Raw genomic sequence first — 23,227 nt, forward strand, 5'->3', positions numbered from 1 at the left:
CACCCACCCTAGGACCACTGGCAGCACGTTTTGGGGGGCTCTGTCTGCTTCACTTCTTTCTAAGCCTCTCTAGAGTGTCTTTTGTGGTGCATTATTCACTCAACTGGGGTTCAGCTGGATGCCACTTGGCTCTGCCCTACCCTGCTCCAAGCTTTTGGGGCTCTGTGCTTCATTTAAAATTCTCACTTGTTTGTAGAGATCTTTTCTCATAGTACCATGAGGGTTGGAAAGAGGAACAAGAGTGGTCGTGGTGGGAAGAATTGCAAAGGTTGTCCTGGGTGCCCATCGGTGCCCAGTACAAGTGGCACCAGGGACAGGGAGACCTCAGAGGCAGCACCTCGTTCTACAGATTTGCTTTTGGGGATCAAGGAGCAGGCAGAAGAGCTCTTAGCGTTGCCCACTGAGGATCAGCTGCCAACACTCTCCGTGGATCAATCTCAGGGGGCACCGGAGGGTCCGGCAGAAACATCCAGCTCCTTCCCATCCCAACCTCCTGTGGCTTCCCCTGCCTGCACTCCACCCCCCTGGCCCAGCCGCACACTTCAGCCATTAAGGCTTTGTCCTCCTCCTGAGCCACAGATTCCTGGTGTCCGTTTTAAACCCACGCTTTGGTGGCACTTCCGAACCATCCCAAATGACCCGTGTTTGGTGCGTTGTCAGGTCTGCAATGCCATGGTGCGTAGGGGTGTGGACCCCAAACACCTGTCGTCCAGTGTCCTCCGCAGGCATCTGCAGAGACATCACCCAAGCCTGCTGGCTCAAGAAAAACCATCAAGCAGTGGGGTGAAGAGGGCTGCTGAGCAGGGAGAAGGGCAAGTGGAACGTGAGTCCACCCCTAGTCAGAAGGCTCACACCCCTGAGAGAGCTGTGGGTAGGAGTGGAACTTCTAGGCAGACTACCCTTCAGGAACTTCAGGAAGTGGGTTTTGTCGGTGACCGTCCTGCTCTTGCGAGTGCAAGTGCCCCTCTGAGGGTCAATCCCCAAAGTCCAGTGACAAGTAGGACAGTGGCCCGGGTCAGCTTGCTTGATAGCAAGCAAGCTGATACACCATGTCACTGAGGTGGGACTCGTTGTTCACTGCCCAAAGAGCCTCCCTCTGAACAGGGTAGCATGAGTTTCCTTCCCTCAAGGTGTGGAAGACATCCTTTCCCTTGCTCCCATGCCTTCCATTCCAGCAAGGGGCCTTTGAATTGCTCCATGATCTCCTGTTGCGGAGTTGGCTTTCACTCAAGTACATCCATTCATTGCCCATCATGGAGAGTTGGTCTCCCCGCCCCCGGGGAGGGCATCTATTGTTGATGCAGCCCTATGTAGGTGGGTTTTGTGGGCAGCCACCTCTCCTGGACAGGAGCACAAGTCTCACTCCTTCCCCCAAGGGCGGGTAAGGGTCATTCAGAATAGGGGAGGGGAAGTTGTTGTTTGTCTCTTTGGAAAAGTGATAATTGAGGAGCATTACATGAGAACCTTTGGTGGGGAAAGTCGACTCAAGTGAAAATCTGTGGGAAAAACAAGGCCTTTCTGAATCGAACCGGTTCTTGAACCGGTTCTCGAACTGGGCCGGTCCGTTTAAAAGTTCGTGGTCCGTGGTCCGTGGAAGCCCATGAACCCCGAACCGGCGGTCCGTAGGCAAATGCCGGTCCGTGCCCATCTCTACTCATATGCAGTCACCTCCACAAGGCATTTTGGGGTGCTCGGGTTTAAAATACTGAAAGTGCATAATTCTTATAGGAAACAATTTTTAATGAGTCCTTACCATGATACATGGTAGTGAACGCATTGATTTTTTTCCAGTAATGTTTACATAATACTTTTTGATGCACAAAGTATTTTATGTTGCCTTATTGGCTGATAACTCCATGAAGCCAGTTACTCTCTTGCAATATGCCTTGTCTGAAACTTGCCAATTCTGCACCAATAACTTTCAAATGTACTACCTTTACTTCTGCCAATATTACATTTTGACTGATTGCACACAGTTGTGATCCTGAAGGCCTCATTAGGTATGTGCAAAAGTTCACAAATCAGCACTGCAATTTCTCTGTTTTTCTCCCTAACAGTCCCTCCACTTGCATTGGAAATGACTGAGAGCCAAGCTACAAGTGACGCCTTACACAGGTTGGACACTTGTCAGCTTCCCTCAAGTTTTGATGGGAAATGTAGGCGTCCTGGTCTTGCAGCTGTAATGGAGAGCCAAGCTGTAAAACCAGGACGCCTACATTTCCCATCAAAACTTGAGGGAAGCTGACAAGTGTCCAACCTGTGTCAGGCGTCACTTGTAGCTTGGCTCTGACTCCTATGTTCAGAAACTGGCTTTTAAAACAACATGTTGGTGGAAAGAAATCCTTAATCTGTTGAGAACTTCCAGAATATATGATGCTATCATGTGTAGGCTGTTCAAAATTGTTGACGATAGGTTGGGTCCAGTGGCTGTGATAATGGAATAAATTCACGGAACAGATCTTTCCCCTCTCTCCTGATGCCCAGCTTAATGGGAAATTGGCATAATTCCACTCCTTCACCCTTTGTACCAGCTATTCACCAAGCAAAAATGCTCATGTTAGAATGGGAGGGGGAATGATTTCTACCAAGCCTCTCCACCACCATCTGCATCCCACTCTGTTGCTATGTGACCCTAAGGAGTAGCTTTTTTGGAGTATTGCGGGGAGGAAGAGAGAAGGGAACTGTTCTGTGAATGCATTCCATGCATGGTGATTTAGATCCAACTCAGTAAAATGGACAAAGGTAACATTCATCTTGAGTTGTTCTGAAGGGCGGTATATAAATCTAGTAGTAGTAGTAGTAGTAGTAGTATCTACTGAAAACTGAATCAGATGCATTCAAGTGGATTTCATTAGATTTCTATTGCAATATCAGTTTGAACAAGAATTAGCATTTAGTTATTTTGGGGAGTTCTGCAGAAAGAGGCAGCGGGGCGGAGGACTATCATGATTCTATCATGCCAGCTTTTTTGCAGATTTTCTGAAGCACAGTAATCCAAGTTTGAAGTGTCTTAAGCCAAGTTCCACTTCATCACCACCACTTGGTGACAGCAAAATTCATCACCCACAGGCAGAAAATTGTATTGGTCTGTTCTCATACTTCCTCTGCAGTATGTTTATAGTCTTGTAAAACAGGGAAGTAATTGGATGATCCACCCAGACACAAATATACACAAGGACAGCATTCTAATTAGTAAAGTTTATTCAAAAATTAATGCCTGAAAAGTCAGGGCTTTACACAGATTTAATAGGAAATAAATCTAATAAGTCTAAAACGGAGGTCAGGTGTAGATACTTTACCAATGACACTAGAGTGCTAGTTTCAGATTACAAGTATGGAACGTGTTGTTGCTGCTGCTGCTGTCCCTGATCTCCAAATGTCATTAGCATTCTCTATTTTCCCATGGTTCTGCATTGTCTGTTTGCCAATGTGAGAGCCATTCATCTACATTTGACAAGGGCTTTTTTGGGGGGGAGGGGGATGTAGTTCTGAAAGGCTATGAACTCTCTGGACTTCTGCTAAAAGCAAGAGAAACAGGGAGCACTCAGGGGCCTGTAAAACCAGCTGTTCTGCTGTTGAGAAAGTGAAGTATGTGTGTGAGTGTGTGTTGGGGGGGGGAGTCTGTTCTCAGGGCAGCTTTATTATAATAGTTGATAGCTTCTTTTAAAACTATGCTGTGCTGACATTTAGTAAAGCATGCAGAGCTTTATTTCATCTATGGATCTATTTTTTTTTAATACAGCAAGATTCAAGTCCTGCAGCACCTAGTAAGAAGAATTCCAGGATAGCAGCTTCAGAGAGTCAACGCTCCTTTCATCAGATATCTGACGCAGGGAGTGACTCTTGAAAGTTCATACCCTGGAAACTGTGATGGTCTTAATGTGCTACTGGACTCGAATCTTGCTCTTTGACTACTGATCAAAGCAGCTCCCCACCTGAAACTATCCTTTTAATAGGTTTCACAGCAGGTACTTTTATAATCCACCTTGCAATACAATAACTATTGTGTTCATTTACAGTGCAATCCTGAATAGTTATATCCTTCACAGTCAGTTGAAGTTCGTGGGTTTAGAAAGGTGTAACTCTGTTTAGGACTGCACTGTTAAAGACTTTGCAACATTATATAGCTCTAATTTTTTGGGCAACCAATAATTGGGTCAAGGGATGGAGGGGACAACGCCAGACTCGCCTCCTCTGTGACAGCCTATGGTACCAAGCCCAGTGTCCACCAAGCCCAGCAGGGCCACAGAAGAACCCTTTCCAGCTGGTTAACGGCTGGCCCTCTAACAGCCTAACAATCAGTTGCCTGGTGGCTCTGCCCTTAGAATGGTAATGGAGACCAACAGGAATATAACTCTGAGGCCACTATTGGTCACTTGCAGGCTTAGCCACACTCTTGTGAGTTTCGGGGTATAGGAGGCCACTGGGAGTTGCCCAGCCTTGTCTAGCCCCTTTAAAAGGCCTGAGGAGGATACATCAGTTCTTGCTCTTAGCCCAGGAGGGAGTATCAAGCCGTGCTGAGTGGGTTGACTAGATGCAGGAGGTAATAAAAGCCACTCTGTGGGATGCTGTAGTTCCAACCATTTTGCAAGAGGCAGTTGTGAGACCCCCCCCCCCCCTGAAGAGGGCATCCCTGGTTCCAAATATCCAAAACAACTATTGCCCAGTGGGTAATAGTCCTTGAAAAGTATGACCTGATCACCTTGAAGTCAGATGACTGTAATGGGCTCTGTGTGGGGCTGCCTTTGAAAATGTGAACTAAATACACTTTTGACTTTCGGGGAAATGAATAAAACATCTTCTGTGAGTGTGCAGATGTTTGTTATCTTATTGCTTGTTGTAATGTTTGTATTCCTCTTGCTTTCACAAAAATCTTCTCCTTAGGGAATTATTTCCCCTTCCCAGGGCCTTGAAGAAACCATGGGTTTTCCATGTGGGTTTACTTTGCAAAGCAAGCCATGAAGATGTTTCGGTGATGTGCTTGGAGTGGCTGTGCTTCTTTCTCTTTGTCAAAATATCTGTGTGCAATAAAGGGATTCAAACCCTATCCGTTGAAAGGGGAACACAACACCAGGACTTGGTATCATACATGCAATAGGTTTTTGGTGCCTCCCAACTGCATGTCAGCTTTTTCCTGCTTGCAACCAAAGCAAGAAGGGAAAAGCAGCTTTAGCCTCCCCCTTTTGTTTACATATCCACAAACAGCCTTATGGAGCTGTTACTGGACCTCTTTTGACTGAAAGGGAGTCTCCTTTTACTACCCACTTCCTCTGCCAACCACATACTCCCAGTTCTAGCTTGTCTGAGTAATCTAAGTGCTGGCTTTCTCACTTTAGTTCTTCAACTAAAAGGTTTTTTTATCAACTATAAGCTGTCACGGTAAGAGCAAACTTTTCTCTCCTTTTCCTCACACAGAGGAATCTCAGTCTGACCCTCCCTGGTCAGATTCCAGGCTTAGACTCTCTTCTGACAATCCTGTTAGCGCCTATTCTTACATTCTTGCTGGCCAATCACAGACATTGGGAGCAGCATGCCAATCATCCTCCCTTCAGGTAGTTGTTTTAACCCTCTACCTGCCTCTCTCTGGATGCAGCAGTTGGTCATCCTTGCTTGCACTGATGCCCATTCCATAACACACCCTTCTAAGTCCACAGATGTAAATGGGCTTAAAAGGGCACAACTCTGTTTAGGATTGCACTGTAATCATATAAATGATTTTAGAAATATTCCATAGGGCCTTAAAGCCATAATACAAACAGCACATATCCATACATTATCTTAAGGGTGAACAGACTTTCTGTAAAATGTCACATTTAAGATGTGACATTGCCCTGACTTGCCAAAGCACAAACTGGGTCATAGTATCTTGTTATTGCTACTTGCTGTTGCTGATGGGTAAACTTCTGATATCAGTTTTGTGCAGATGTGCCTGGATGACGACAGCAAACATAGATATAGGAATGACTTGTCATGCTTGTGCAGGATCGTGTAAAATATGTACTCTTATAATGTTGTGCTCAATATTTTCCCCTGGTTCACTACAGTGTCCTAAAAATCTCTCCACAGATGCCATAATCAGGAGTTTAGGTGACCTGAATGTGAGGCAAGGTCACTTTAAATAGCAAATTTTGAGTGCTATTAAGGGAGGCAGAGAAAAAAAAAAGGCCGGTGCATTTCTATGCAAATCTCACTGAGATGAACAGGACCTACAGTATTTACTCAAATGCAAGACTAGCCCCCCTCCCAGTATACCAGTTACAGTTGTGTCCAATAAAAACTCTTTTTGTGTTCCCCAGGCCTCCCCCCGCCACCCTTGGCCAGGTGAGTGCAGTGGGCGGGCAGAGGCTGGGAGAAGGAGATCCTCTATCAGGGGATCTGGCAGCCCTAGCCCTGGCCTCATTGCTGACGGGGAATCTGCAAGGATTTGCAGGGGTACTTCACTTTTCTCTGTGACCCCTTCCCCACACTGTTTCCTCTTTCCCTCCTCCTGGCAGCCTCCACATGCTCATCTTTTCCTACATCCTCATCTTTTCCTACATCCTTCTGTCCTTCATACCAATTAAACTACGTTTTAGCTCCCTCCCATCTTCACCTATATTTATTAATTTACTTCATTTGTATACTGCCTATTTCTCCACAATGGGGACCCAAAGCAGCTTACCTCATTCATCTTCCCTCTATATTATCCTCACAACAACCCTGAGAGACAGGTTAGGCTGAAAGTGTGTGACTAGGCCCAAAGTAATGCAGAAAGCTTCCATGGCAGAGTGAGCTTTGAAGCTGGGTCTCCCAGATCCTTCTCTGAAACTCTAACACTACACAACACTGGGTTTTGTTGGGGGGTGGGAGGCTGCTTTTAAACAGCAGCAAGCAGCCAGGGCTGGGTGAGTCATGCAAGACTTATGGCATTAAGTCGCCAGACATTGCTTTTGGGCCTGGCCCCAATAAGTCCCCCCTCAGGTCAAAACAGCCCTGGAAAGGGCCTTTACTGACAGAAACCAAGCCAGGAATACTGGCTAAACTGTTATGGTTACCTAGCAACAGCTACTGAGCACATCTGGTTAAAGCTACAGGTGTTCCTTTTATCATTTTGGGTTCTTTTAAACCCGCCAATGTTTTTTTTTTAAATTTTAGATTTTTCTGCAAATCTGGGACATTTTTCAAGTGTGTGGGCTCCACTTTCCTGATTTAAGTATCCATGGATCAGGCCCACTTGGCTATTACTATATAAGATGTGGAAAATTTATTTACAAAATGAAGAACTTTACATCCTAATAAAATTGTGGTGAAGTTAGATATAATATGAAAACTGTGGTCACAAGAAGTTCTTTACCTGCAATTGATCCTGATTCATATGTATACATGCACACATGTATACCAAATACTGGATCAGGTGTTTGTTTTGGTATTCCTCTCCGCTCTTCTTCTCTGAGGCAGGCTGCCCAACTTTTGTAAACTTATTTGCAGCTTCATATACGTTCTCTTGCATGTTGGTAAAAACTGTTGCACGATTTCTATGGTGAGTGGTTATGTCAAAGACTTGAGCCAATTAGTATTCCTCACTACCAGTTTTTGTAGAGCTTAGTCTTGGAAAAGAAAAGATACTTTTGTACCCAGTATGGTGAGATGCTTCCAATGTGGGCTCCATTGCTCTTAAAATATTTATTTTCACCCTCTTCACCTTTGAGTGTTTTCAAGTTCTCCCTGTATGTTGAGTAAACTCATGGATGTTGGGCAATCATTGTGAACACAAAATAACTATGGTGTCCTTCTAGGCCCGTAAAGAGGTCACTCATACATTTCATATAATCCTTTAATTAAAAAGGAAACTCTGAAAGCTATGTCCTGTACCAATTCTGATAGTTTGGTCAATAGATCCCTGCTCTAATAGGTTACAGGCCAAAATAATATTAAGAAAACACTTCATGAACAGCAAAAAGATTTGTAATTCTTTCATAAACCAGTAAAAGTGTTGGGAATAAGAGCCAAGAGAAACATAAATCTCATCCTAATAGACAGATACAAAGGGATATACTCTGGAGTAGCAAGCTGCACTATCTTTTATGAGATCAGATAATTGACAGCAATTTTCTGGCTCAGAAAAACACTCAGTGTGAGGTGAGTGTGGAACAAGCTCAGTAAAAAGATCTCCTTGGTAGTGTAAGTGGCTTTAAGAGAAGTGACCTTTCTCTATTGTGTCTGCCAACATTGAAAGTAATCCTAGAACTGTCTGAATGCCATGAACTAGCTTTGACTGACTGGACAACTGGACCATCTTCTCAGATGCAAAACAGCTGCTTCATATTCTCCTTTGAGGCATACCTTATATATGTTGCAGTCCAAGGTATTTTTACTTGGACCTTGATCCAGAAATCTCAGAAAAGGGTAGCCTCTTCCTCTCTAGATCTTCCTCTCTACTTTCCAGTAAACAAGGTCTGGGTTCTCCTCAGATCCTGTCAAACCAACATGGAATACAGAGCTGGAAGTTCTGTATTCAGAGCTCTCACTGATCTTTGAAAGTTAATTCTCAGGTATGTGAGGTCCTGCTTTGGACTGGAACTACAACATATAGGGAAAGGGGACATAAGTTTCCCCCCATGCTAATTTTCTGTCCTGAATCAGCTCTGGGGAGCTGCTACTTGTCCCATTTGGGAAACTTACAACTTGCTGATTTTCCCAGACTAAAGTGTGCTACATTTTTGAGCTCCAGGGGATAAATAATCTCATGCTCGTTGCCAAGTCACATTGCAGTTACATTTATGTGCTAGCCAGCATTTCCCTTATAGATATAGACTCCTCTTTTGTAGTTCGGGAGCAACAGTGGGAAAGAAGAAAGTTATTTGCTCCTGTATGAAAAAATGCACCTTCTAGCCACCCATCTAATCATACTTCTGACTTTTCTGATGATAGCTGTGAAGGAAGGCAACAAGGATATTACAGTACACAGACTTGCTTGAGATTTAGTACTGAATTAGACCTAGAAACTGCTTTACACATGACAACTTTCATACATGGAGTTAAACACTCCTGTAACTTGTATGTATGTGTTTTCCCACATTAAGTGTCATGTGCAGCACACTTTCTGTGTCGTGGTACGCATTGGCTGATAGGCTTATCACTTTGCCTCATTTCACCTCACCTCACCACAATGCTTTTCAATCAAATCAAATCACAGTCAGTTGCCAGTCATCAAGTATTAATCAGGGGTAAGGAAATCAAATGATGTGAAATCAACCACTATCATAGACCATGGAAGGCACATCAGGGAGATGGGTCATGGTAACTGACTAAGGGTGTTATAGCTGGGCGTGTACTCTGTGACATAGACTAGACTGAGAGATTATGAATAAGGTCAGTGGGCGAAATTTATAGCAGAATGGGGATTGAAACCCATCTCCCTGGTGCAAGTCTAACACCAGATCCACTTCACCAGTCAAGTTTTTTGCATTAAACATCCAGTTGGTCTGCCTGAGAACACTGAACATTTAATACGCTAACAAAGGGGTCAGATCAAAAACCTGTGACAGGATCAAAGTTAAATGATATCCCGGTTTTGATTGCCATTGCCATTGTTGTTCAGTCTTTCCTATGAGCTGTTTTGCTGGACCCCAAACAACCCTATCTAGCTATTTGCCCCTTTGTAGGAAACATACACAATGCCTGAATGGTGTCTTTGAGTTTCCCCCAGATAGCAGCTCTGTGGGGGCCATATAAGGGCATGAAAACAGTATATGAAGGAAGAATCAAATCTTCTTCCCCCAAGCTGCAGTTCTGGTCTGAACTGGGGTCTGAATCGGCTGCTATTTTTTTAAAAAAAGTATGTTAGATATCCACTCATGGATGTTCTAGCACCTTTTCTAGTTTGGCCAAAGAGTCAGTTTTAAATATTATGCTCAGATAGTAGTTTCTAATAAATACAATGTGAGGCTGAATAACTGACTAACACAAATGATAGAAGTGATAAAATGATCCATGATAAACCACATATTTTCTTGGCAGTTTAAAAACATTTACCCACTAGGTGCTTGACAAGTTTTCAGTAGTAAGTGCTGCCATCTGCTGCCTGAGGGAGAGAAATGAACTCTAGATAATACTTAAGTATTGGTTTTAACTCAAGTTCCCGAAACATATACTAAGGACTAGTATAGTCCTTACGCTAGTATAGTTCTTAGTTATTTCACATAATTTAAAAAGTTCAAAATATTTTTTATCTGCATGCCCATTCATATATACATACTTACATACATACTTATTTCTTTTGCAAAATTCAAGCATTTTAACTGCGAACCTTACTCTTGTGATTTAAAGGACGTTTGTAATAGCACCTACAGCAGGATTTATTTCACAAAGTGCTGATACTTAGTTTGTTTTTGTGAATTGGATAGTAAATGATTCCCTGGAGCATTCAGAACTATCATGATAAATGAATAAACTGCTGCAGAGTGTAGCGGGCACTGGATCCTCCTCCCTGCCTATTTCTGTACTTTGTGCGGAAGCGGTATCATTTCACCACCCTTTTGTTCAGGCATGATTTGGCTTCTTTTTTCTGAGGGGACACAACTGGGAGTTATATGGTTTAACATGATCTCAGAGAGGAGAGCTGAGGAGGAGACCTCTGCTTGAGACCTGGGAAAACTGCCCTCTATCAGAGTAGACAATATTGGACAAGTTGAATTGAAAGTTGACCAAGGCAGTGTGATAAGTTCATATGTTTAAGTTATGTAGCCTTATCCTATGCATGCTTACTTGGACATATTGTCCCTTCTGCATTCAATGGGATTTACACCAAAGTCACGATTGCAGCATGGCAGGACATATAAACATATAAAGAATTTTCTTAAAGGGGAGATCACCAATTAATTTATGTACATAGGCAACACATACACCCAGCAACCTAGAGCCATTTATCCATGACTGTATGTATACGCACTACACATTTTGCTCTCATGTATGTGACTTCTTGGCAGGATTGCTCAATTGCTTTTTATTTTAAGTGGGCATTTTGACAACCCACCAGTGACTAGGTAAATAGCAGGACAAGCTCTGCTAACTAAGTACAACAGATCCAAACAGGACATCAGGTAAGATTATGCATTTTTACAGCAACCCCGTGTCTATATGTCCTGGGCTGCATGAATGACTATGTGGCTAAATATGTTCATTCTGGTTGTTGTTGATTCTAAAGTACCAATTTTCCATCTTAAATATGGATAATTTCTGAATCCAAAAGTATCATGACAAAAAGAATGCACTTTTGAACCACAGTAGAAGTGAGGTAGTGTTGAAGCACAGCTAAAACAAGTTTTATGCCAGTTTTGCACAGAAGGTCCTGGGCTCAATCTACAGTATTCTTATTTATACAGTATCCTTATTTATAGTATAGTATATCAGATCACAGGAAGACCTGTGTCTTCCTGACATCATGGAGAGCAACTGCTGGTTAAAGTAATCTGCACTAGGCAAGTTGCTCCAGTAGTCTGACTTGGTGTAAAATATGCTTAGAGATGCTGCTAACTTTACAGCAAACATGTTCAGCAGACGAACACCTCTTTGATAGCTGTGATCAGTCATAACTAAGCCTTGAATCTATTTACTTCACTTCCATCAAACTCAAGCAGCTATAGGACGGCTTTGCAGCTGTGCAGTAGAGGTGGTTGTGGAGTTTAATTTCTTTCAGTGTTGCAGTTTCTTTTGCTTCTGTGCAGAAAGTGACATCAATTCTCCCTCAGAGTCATGGATCTCCTTCAGAGTAACCTTCTGTAATCTCCATAAAATAATGGTCCCAAATCTTTCTGTGCCACATTTTCAATGTTGGGGGTTTGGAACTATTCCAGATAGTGGCTACGGTTGCTTTGGCCAGAGCCAGCAATATAGCTGTTATTTTTCTTGTCCCTTTTGGTAAGTCATATTCAGGCCATAAATTTAATAAAATTATTTCTAGATTCATGGGAATATTATATCCAATAATCTGTTCAACTCAAGATTTTACTTTGAGACAGAACTGCTTTATAGACTTACAGTGCCACCAGCAGTGTAAAAATGAACCTGGCTCTCCACATAGTTTCCAACATTTTGAAGAAATTGAATTATTTATATGGTGAAGTTTATATGGAGTTAGGTACCATCCGGTTAATATTTTAATGGATTGTGTTGCGTGATGTTTATTGACATTATATTGTCAAAGGCTTTCTTGGCTGGAGAACGTTAGTTGTTGTAGATTTTCTGGGCTGCATGGCCGTGGTCTTGGCATTGTAGTTCCTGACGTTTCGCCATCAGCTGTGACTGGCATCTTCAGAGGTGTAGCACTGAAAGACAGAGTTTGACACTGAGAGATCTCTGTCTTTTGGTGCTACACCTCTGAAGATGCCAGTCACAGCTGATGGCGAAATGTCAGGAACTACAATGCCAAGACCACGGCCATGCAGCCCAGAAAATCTACAACAACTAATTTATTGACCTTGTTTTAAATATCTGTGAATTCCAGGGTTTTTATCATTGTGATTCAGGTGTTTAGGTTATAGTCTAAATTCCATGACTTCGTGTATGAAAAAGAATTGGAATTAAGTCCTTCCTTATGCCACATGGCAATTTTTATCAAACATACCAAATATTGCAGACTTTCAATGTAATGTGCATGTTCAAAGCCCTTGTTTTCTTTCTTTTTCTTACTGCCTGAATTTGTGAAAGTGGATGCTTTTGTGCCACAAGGGGGCACTAATAATTCAATATTCTATGGCATTTCTAAAACCACTCAAAAATGATAACTGAGATGAGAATGTTGTTGCCCCATTTTCTTCTTGTACTAAATTGATGGAAACCAGAGTAGATATTTAACCATTATATCTGTTGATGTTTCTAGCATCACAAAATGACCTATAATTTTATTATTAATGCAGCATAAGTTGGTTGTCAGAAGACTTAACAAAGTAACACATTTTGTTATTCTTTACAGACGTTTTGCTTCTTTATGGATGAAATTGAACTGCGGCATGTTTCCTGGAAGGACCACAGTTCACTTAGTGGCATGCCTGCTTTGCATATTGAATCTCCCAACCCATTATATGAAACAGGAAAATCCTGTTGCAAATAATTGTTAAAGTGCATTAACCAATATGTGTGAAAGCAGCCTTGGTTACTTACTCTCTTAAATTTATGATGACTCAATAAATGAATGCAAGACCCTACTCTACAGTGGTAATGTAGACAGCTAATGCTGGCAGCATGCCTAATATATTAAGAACAAGAGCTGCAGAGCAGATACATAATAACCCTCAGATGGGACTCAAACCCACAGTCCCTAGTTTAGAACTGAGAGTCTGAATCCCCTCTGAGCTGCTAGTCTGTAAGAATTTGTATCATTTTATAATTGGTCTCAGTGAAATACTTGTATGTCCTAAGCTCCATTACAACACGAATAACCCTGTGATTTAGTCCATGCACTAAAAACAATTGTATGCTCTAGCTTTGAATTTTTTAAAAAAATCAGAATAACTCTGTATTGGTCTTTAGCTGTAAGAATGTCAAACCAGCTTCATTTATTTCTGGAATTCTGTATTAGCACACTGCAGCTGTGGGAAGCGAATGATTCTAGAACAAGAACACCACAACTGTCCTCATTAATACAGAACTTGGTTTTTGGCTCTGTGTTCGAAGGAAGAAAACTGAGAACAGAGCATGCAGCTGGAAAACTCTCTCCTTAATTCCCTCCTTTGTTAGCATCTTGGCTGGGTTCAGAGAGCTCAAGGAAAAGAGTATCTGAGAACAGAGTTCAAAGTCAAGAATCCTTTCCTCGCTTGTAGCCTTCCTGCCACTTCATGCGCTCCACCTTTGGAATCCTGGCAGGGAGCCAGGTCTGCTCATCAAACTGACAGACACAGAGCTAGTTCCAGAACAATTTCCACATGCCTACCAATTATTGTTAGCAAACGCCACATTCATAAAAAATTGTGTTAGTTATAAGCACAAGTGTTCAGATTGCAATCCTAAACCTACCATTATAATATGTGGATGTTAAACAGGAATCTTATACTCATAACAGATGCATGTTTCAATATGAGCATTATAGCAGTACATTATCCATAACTCCCCACCATGTTATGCATGGTGGTATAAATGCATTTGCCGCCACACAACAGGTGAAGCATTCCATAGTAAGCACATCATGTCTCATCACACGAGAGAACATTCACAGTTATAAAAGAATAGGGGGCACCTTGTGATTGTACTCGGTTGACATAAATGTGACAATTGAGATTTTGTTCTTGGTGGGATCTATTCATGAGTCAACACATTTAAAAGGTAATACATGTTGATTGATAAAAAATAAGAAAAGTTTATAAATTAAATCACCCCACAGATATCAATTACATGCAGGGACATTATTAGCAAAACATGAACTGGAAGCTGTTAATCATGCACGATCTTAGATCTGATGATCTCTGTTACAGGTTTATGTATCTCTGCAGGGGTGTTTTTCTCCTATTTGGACAATGAATTCTTTGAGTTCTCAAATATATTCCTTGGCTTCTTGTGTTTAAAGTGATAATCCAGTCTGGAATCTCATAAAGTTTACTGATTATCCACTAGGAAACTTGAGACAGTAATAAATCCTTTCATTTTGAGTAGTATGAAATCCAATAGCTTCAAGATGATATACAATAGGGATTTTTGTAAAGGATCCTAACTAATGAGACTTTCAGAGGAGCTTCATATATTCATGTAATATTTTAGGAAATGTTAAGAGAAATTTTCATTTAAACAAGATAACAGTTGATACAAAATGGAAATATGCTGAACTCTGTGTATTTAAATACTCATCTTTAAAAAAATAATTATCTAATAAGTTGTAGTAATAGGACAGGATTATAATTCCAGAATGTTTCTGCTAGAGCAATACTTTAAGATTAATGACTAACATCCATCCACATGTTCTCAATGGATTGCTATGTTTTTCATAGTGTTACCTATTAAGAGGCTTATGAGCTTTGTGTCTCACATATTACTAGTGAACTATCCATTTTGCTGGCACTGAAGAGACTCTGTGAATAAAAGGCATGGTGACTTTCTCATAGTTTGCAATACAGGTGATTAACACTTCCTTTATCATCTGTGAAATAACTAGGCATTAACCTGTATGAGCTATTTTATACATGCCAACATTCCTACACAGAAGTTACTTTTTGTGTTGGAATTTGCACAAATCTTCCCAGAAGCAATCTGTCATGTGTATTTTGCTGTGTTTTCTTTATCTAATGTGTATCTGCTAAGATGTCAATGGTACGTTTCCTGCGAAATGCATATCTGCAGAACTGTCACTCGCCTAAGCTACATGATATTCATACAAGTTGCAACTGCTAAGTGATGAATACTGTCTTGGAACTGTATCACATGTGAAGTAGCTCAACTATCTTAGATGTTTCCCATGCATGGGATAATTTTGCATTCAACAACTTCAGGACAGTCAAAATTAAGATGCTGAACTGGGCACAAACAACACATTTGTTCCCAATGTTTTGAAAGTAGCATCTGTCTTCAATATGTGTTCATTAGCCCTATGCATACACATTGAACATGTATTGAAGAGAATAGGATTGCTTTTTCTGGCATCATCTTTGTACATGCAAGAGAAAGTCTGCATAGAGCTCTGATGATGTAGGCGTTTCCATGGGATTGGAACCTTGCAACAACAAAAAAAGCCTATCCAATCACACCAATTTATGTAGGGTTCTGTGAAGATCTTCTGTTCAATGTGATAAGGTCAGTGAGTGGGACCTGTGGTGCAGGGTGAGTCCCCAACCCTTTAAAGCCTGTCACCTTTGGAATTGTTACACAGGGTAGTGGGCACAATCACAAAATAGCCAACACAAAAGGTGGAGTCAACCAACCACTACGTGGCTGCCATATGAAGCAGAGACAATCAGAAACTGTCAGAGAGTGATGCTATGCATAACTCCAATAGTAAATCTTCGATATTTCAGCCAGAAGCTCTGCTTAACAATGCCTTTTCGAATGGATATTTTGTTTAAAATCATTTTCATGCTTACACACAGCTTACTTTCAGTCACACAGTGCTTGTGCTGTATTGGCAGCTGCTGAAATGATTTTTTTTAAAAAAAGAATCTGCACAATCAGATAGCCAATAGCCAATTAGAGACCTTGCTGGGAAAAAGCTGGACCACTTTCTGAGAACGCTTGGCAGGCACCAGGAAAGACGGTGAGCTCAGTGTTGGAGATTCCTGGTCTACCTTATGAACAGCATAAATTCATTTAAAAGTAAATAGCAACAACAAAATCCAAGGCATAATTTGCTGACAACCTTGCATAACTTCAAAGATAACTAACTGTGCTGGTTATACCACAAGAATAAATTGATTGACTGATTGATTGATATAACTAACTGTTTTGTTGACATTGTCATCATCCAAAGAAAAGCCTCTTATTGGAAACACATTGACTCTGTACTTGTTGCAGATGAGTTCAGTGCTAGTACTAAAACCATACTAGGTTTTAGTACTCTGGGGCCCACAATAATCCTTCTACTTATATGGAACCTTTGAAGAGACAAAGATGATAGAAGAATCTACCAGTTTTGTGGGTGGGGAATCACATTTGGATGTGATACAAAACTTGAGTACAAAGAAAGAAGAATGAAATAATTCAAGAAATGTTGCTTAATGTTGCTTCAATGAATGTTGCTTAAAAACAATTAAAACACTTTTCACAATGTTCCATAGATTTTCTTTATTCTGAAAATAGTTCTTCACGTATACTTTAAAATTCAGCTTTCTTTGAAATCTAGAACTTCTTTGTGTAAAACTTACCCCATATAGCATTGATCTCCAAAGTTCTTCCATGTTTGGAAATGTTTCTACCTCCTTACACCTATGTTCTTTGGCCATTCATTACTTTGAGATTTGGGGAATGGCGAGGAAACTAGATAAGAAGGAAAAAGTGACAAGTACATTCTACACACAAATATTTACCAATAAGGAGAGAAATGATGTGGTAAAATGTGAAGAGTTTTTTGAAAGCCCTGTGATTAATATTGAGTGACTAAATATATGTCTGGTCAGTGCTTCGAAATGAATTTGACTGGCTGAAACAGGGAATGTGAACTGTAGGCTTGTGGGTTGATGTGGTTTGGATGTTGCTGTGAGTGGGCCATCAGTGTACTTTAAAAAGAGTGAAATCTGAGATCTTGGGGAGGGGGTCATCCAAGATTCCTCCTTTCTTTGTTTCCCACTACCAGCATCAAAAACAATAACATATTTTCCTCTCTCCTGAGTTTCATTGAATTTTCCCTTCTGGTTTATGAAGACTTGATGTTAGTTGCTCTGAAAAGATAGGTTCAAATCTATTTTCAAAAGATTTATGAAGTCTCTCTAATGTGGATTCTAGTTCTTTTCAGCCAGTGTGACCTAGTAGTTAGAATGCCAGAGTACGACTAGAGAGACTTGGGTTCAAATCCCTAATCAACCATAAACTCATGAGGTGACCTTGGGCCCATCACTCTCTTTCACTTGGTCCCATGTTACAAGGATAAAATGGAGGAGGGAAAGCTATACATGCTGCTCTGATAAAAGAGATAAAAAGATGGTTGATATCCTTACAGCTTTCTTTTTTGCACAGAGAAGAGGCAAAGTAGGATTGACAGCTCTGGGTTGGGAAACTCCTGGAGATTTCAGAAGTGGAGCCAGGGGAGGACAGGATTTGGAGGAATGGCAGAATCTTTCCATAATGCCATAGAGTCTACCCTTCAAAGCAGCCATTTTTTCCAAGGGAGCTGATCTCTGTCACCCGAAAATCAATTGTGATTCCAAGAGATCTCCGGGTCCCACCTAGAAGCTGGCAATCCTAAATCAAAGTGATTTTTTCCCTTCATGCTTCATATGTTCCATACTTTCATAACCCTTGTGCTTTGTTTGCCTGTTTTTAGGACCACTGTAATTTTGTAAGTTTTTATCCTGTGGAATCTCTCTCTCTCTTGAAAAGATCTTTGAGAAAAGGCCATCATTAAAGCATGTATTTTCTTGCCACATACAAGAGTGGTGTGGGTGGCTATCAGCAGCTATAGCACTTCTGGATTTATGGCTAAACAAATGCTGCTGGTCCAGAGATTAAGGCAGGCAAGGTGCTGACATATTGCCGGACAATGTGCGTAAGTTCTATAATTGAAACATTGTGTTCATGCATCTGTAGGAAAAGGTGCAGTGGTTGAAATATAGAAAGAATACCTTCCATGCCCGAAGTATTACTGTACTGCTATAATTTCTGCTGAACTACTATTAAATATACATGGAGCCCTAACTGTCTGGTCAGGAAATAGAGTGTGAAGGAGCAACCACAGAATGCTGGGTTTCACAAAAACAGAGCAGAGGCTAATTAATAAAGGACCATCCACATGGATTTCATGTTGCTGCCAGGAAAATTAATGTTCTTGCCAGATGAATGCACAGCAGTAACAATGAATGTGCTAAACGTCAGCTGTTCCATCATGTATGCAGAGCCACAGGGGCTGTTTCCAGCCAGCTTTTTCACTCAATTTTACCTAATTTCTTTATCCATGCAGGCCCTAGGATCTTTAGCATAGCTTTTTTGATGATCAAAGGAGACCATTTCCTCACCTTTTCACCTGGCTGGATCCATCTTACTACACTTAGGAAAGAGGTGATTTAGTTTAGATTAAGCAATGCTGGTAGAGTTGCCAACCTCTAGGTTATGCCTGGAGATCTCCTGAAATTACTACTGATCTCTAGGGGACAAATCAGTTTCCCTGGAGAAAATAGCTGCTTTGGGAGGTGAACTCTATGGCATTATATCTTGCTGAGGACCCTCCCCTCCCTAAACCCCACCCTCCCCAGGCTCCACCTCCTAGAGTTCCAGGAATTTCCCAATCTAGAGTTGGCGATCCTAGAAGCTGGATAAGGTAACACATATGGACAATCAGAGAGGAAGACATTGTTACACTCTTTTACAGTCAGCCACAAATGGCTGAATGAATGGCTGCATATTACCTCTCCATCTAATAATAAAGCGGCTATAGCACAGTTACCAACATTTGTAAACACAGAGGGTTCCAAATAATATCCTCTTCTCTTCTCTTCTCTTCTCTTCTCTTCTCTTCTCTTCTCTTCTCTTCTCTTCTCTTCTCTTCTCTTCTCTTCTCTTCTCTTCTCTTCTCTTCTCACTATGGTTCTGTTTTTTCTAGTTTTGTTGCAATTTTTTTTGCCATTTGGTTTCTGAGGAGGAAAAGCAGGTAGCCAGTGGAGAAATGATATGCTGTCACAGTGTATAATACAGATCAACTCAGATGGGGGCAAAAGATATACCTTCAACATGTGAACCAAAAAGGAAGCACATTCATGATTGCATTGTAACAGCGGCACCATCCCCACCACTCCCACGTGCATGGGAAAGTATGTAAAGTGAATGATCAGTTACGCCATTTCCACCAAGTGGAAATTTTTATTTTGAATGCAGTTAATTACTAAAAAGCAATGATTTGATTGTGAAGAATAGCCCCAGGATAGAACCACCCTAATTTAAAGGGGGAAACAGAGAGAGATAGGAAATTAGCTTTCTCAAGCATCTGAGGGCCAAGCTACACATGACGAATGACACTTGAATGGCAAGTGGATTGAGTGGAGGGCAAGTGAACAGGGAGAAATACACTTGCCGTTCAAGTGTCATTCGTCATGTGTAGCTTGGCCCTGAGATCATGGAGAATTCTGGGCAGTAGATCCAGGATGGACAAAAGGAAATACTTCTTCACACAATGAGTAATTAAAATGTAGAATTCACTGCTAGCATGACTAAATTGGCAAGTCCATTCAGGAGTGAAGCGAAGGCAGAAGCTGGCTCCTGAAAGAACAGGAAGTGAGAGAAGGGCCACTTTCCATGAAACTGAGGCACTTTATATCCTTCCTGGACATAAAGGCCCACAGTAAGCCACATACATTCATATTTACAATCATCTCTGCAAGTCCATCCTGTGAGGGTCATGTAGAGCGGCTGCTGGGAGCAGAAGTGTCACAGCCCGGCCCCAGAGCAGTTGCGCTTCGCGTAATGTGCCAAACAGTCTCGGTAGACAAGCTCCTGGTCTCCCCCGTACCCTTGTGCCAGGGCCGGGCCTGCCCCTGCCGCCCCCAACAATAGCAGCAGTGCGGGGGTGAATTCACTACTAGAAAATGTACTGGTGTCTTCTTCTCCCCTTGCAGGGGCTGTTAAAGACAATTCACACACACCGTTCAATTACTGCGTGCTGATTTCACAACTCAGGGTGTGTGAAAAAAATCATGCTTGAAGTGTGATATAGTTATATGTATGTTCTGTCAGTGGTACTTGGTCCATATCAGGTATTTCACTGTATGTGGTAGTTATCTGATGGTTAACATATTCAGAGTATTAATTTCTACAGAATACATCAGTGGACAAGTGAGCAGTATTATTTTTAGTTGATCCAGAAATGATTGAACATTTCATACATTATGTGTAAGGCTAATAACATTTTTTCTGGGATTGTGCTGAACTTTCACTTCAAAACAGTTCCAGAGAAAATTGTATGCTTTGGGCGGGGTGGGTGGGTGGGTGGGTATCAGAAACATCTTTGCCTTCACTTTTTTGAGGGGGAGGGATTTTCCCACACTAAGCCTTATTTGCAGCTATTTCACTCACTGCCATGGTTTTATTTGTTACTTCTTCATTCACTACATGATCTCAACTAATCAGTGATCACATAGTAAACATGATAACATCATTTTTCTACAGAGCCAGTCAGCTCTGGCTACACCACTGTGCAACATCATGGCACTATGTAGCCAATCATATTTTGCTATATGACACCATCACTGAGAACAAACAAAGCCCAGATTGCCCTCACTCTGAATGGTGGGAAAAGAGGGAGTACATTGGCCAATTGCCAAGGCAATTAGGCTGAGGCTCCCTATTTTTCTAGCAATATAATGCAGGAAGACAGCAGGCAATGGCCTGGTTGCCTCAGCAATGGGGTGAGTTCCCTCATCACCCACCATTCAAAATGAGGACAAACAAAATCCTCAAATTGTATGCTTAGTTTGAAGGGGAAAGTGAAGAAGGAACATTCTTCCATTGCTAAGAGCAGAACTACAAGTGACAAAAGGCACAGATTGGACACTTGTCAACTTCCCTCAAGTTTTGATGGGAAATGTAGGCATCCTAGTCTTGCAGCTTGGCTCTCTGACTGCTGTCCAATGGACTTTTCAACTGTCACTTGTCCAACATTCCGCCAACATTTCCCATCAAAACTTGAGGGAAGCTGACAAGTGTCCAATCTGTGCCTTTTGTCACTTGTAGTTCCGCTCTAAGACAATTAGACTGATGCTTCCCGTCTTGTGAAACTGCATCAGTAGGCAACAAAAGCACTAGTACAGTGTGGCAAAAGAGTAAGAATTAGCAGTGTGGCAAAACAGTAAGAATTATTTCACATAGAAGACAATATGTTCGGACCTAGAAGGGTCATGAAAACATGCTCTAAATTTTTCATCAATGTTTTACCATTCTCCCCTTTAATTCTTCCTTTTGCTCCTTTTCTTTTGAGGCCTATTTGTGGCCATATTCATGGCACGGCGGCTTTACCTCCCCCCACTCCCACATTGTTTTCAAAGCATCAAACCAGCCCAGCTAATTTTTACAACATGATTTATACAACAGAGCCAATAATAGCTCTATGGCTTCATAATATGCAGATAGAGCATAAGCAAGGCTTTTTTTCCCAGCCGGAACATGGTGGAACGGCATTCCAGCACCTCTCTAAACATGCTTCAGGAAACCTGAAGTGGAAAAAAAGGGTTTAAATACTCCTTTCCATGCCACTTCAAAGTGGCATGGAAAGGGGCATTTAAACCCAGCCAGCTTGTTTGGGCTGCCTGGCTGGGATGTCCTGGTCAAGCAGCTGAAGCTCAGGGGTTTAAAATTTAAAGAGTCCCTTGCTGCGGAGCTCTGTGCGATGATGTCATTTCCCAGAAGTGATGTCATTGTGTGGTCCCAGAAGCTCGCACACATGTAGTGGAAGGATAGCCACCTCTTGCGAGGAGTTACCCCAGGTGCTGGCAAACACTACCCTGAATTCCACTACCTGTTTCCCCAGAAAAAAAAGCCTTCAGCATAAGTATTATTTATTGTGAACTGAGAACACAACCTGAGGCAAACTGAAAACTTTCCTGTGGTTTCAACTGGCAGGGAAAGATTGGTTCTGGTGTACAAGTTGTCATTCAGAGAGGCTATATTTCTCATTAAGGAGACATGGAGTTCTCTAGAACACAGTTAAAAACATAGTTCTAACAATTTATAAGTAATGTGTTTAATAAGGGAAATAAATTGATTGACCTGTGTAACACAAGAGATGTAATAATCAATTTAACAAAGAAGTTACTACTGTTTATAAAAAGCTGGAATCATAAAATCCTATTGGGAGACAGGACCAAAGTCTTATGGAATCAACCAGGGAAGGGGACAGCTTTCAGACTTTCTATGACAAGAGCTGCAAACCATATGGAACAAGATAATGGCAGATTGTTCTTGGTGAATGGACTGAGTGTTTCAAAATGGAATGTCCTTGGAAAGGGCACTGAGTGTCTCCAAGCAGGACAAGATAACCTTTGATGGAGTTTATCTAAAGGTCATAGGCTTGTAAAGGATAGCTCTCTTAAAGAAGGGTTTTATGGGCAGGTCATGTACTTCACATGGAGAATTAAGAATATGTGCTACAGATAAGTTAAAATGTCTCACAGGTGTGACATATACACAGAATAACAGAATACCTTCAAGGGCTATTGGGTTTTCCATTAACAGAAGCGGTGGGGCAGTTTGCCCGTTTCCCCACTCCTGCTGCAGATGTCTGTTTCCCCTTTATACTGTTCCTGAGGATTCCAGCATTTTAGAAGAATCACTGGGTTGTAGTGGGAAGGGGAAGGCAAGAAAGCTCTGTTCCACTGATGGAAGTGCCTTCTGCTAGTAGAAAACTGGATCTAACCCATTCACTTGTAGAAGACTGTGCTGCAATCCTAAACAGAGTTACTGCAGTCTAAGCCCATTTGAAATTAATGGGCTTAGATTGGAGTAACTTTGTTTAGGATAGCACCGTTAGTCCAGCATATCTGCCTGCAATGCTAGAAGAGTATGTTATGTGCCATTCTGCTGATTCAGCAGCTAGTCTTCGTCATCCTAACTACTTGTTTGGTGGGGCAGTTTC

Source organism: Eublepharis macularius, chromosome 7 (assembly GCF_028583425.1).
Source record: "Eublepharis macularius isolate TG4126 chromosome 7, MPM_Emac_v1.0, whole genome shotgun sequence".
Classification (NCBI taxonomy): Eukaryota; Metazoa; Chordata; class Lepidosauria; order Squamata; family Eublepharidae; genus Eublepharis; species Eublepharis macularius.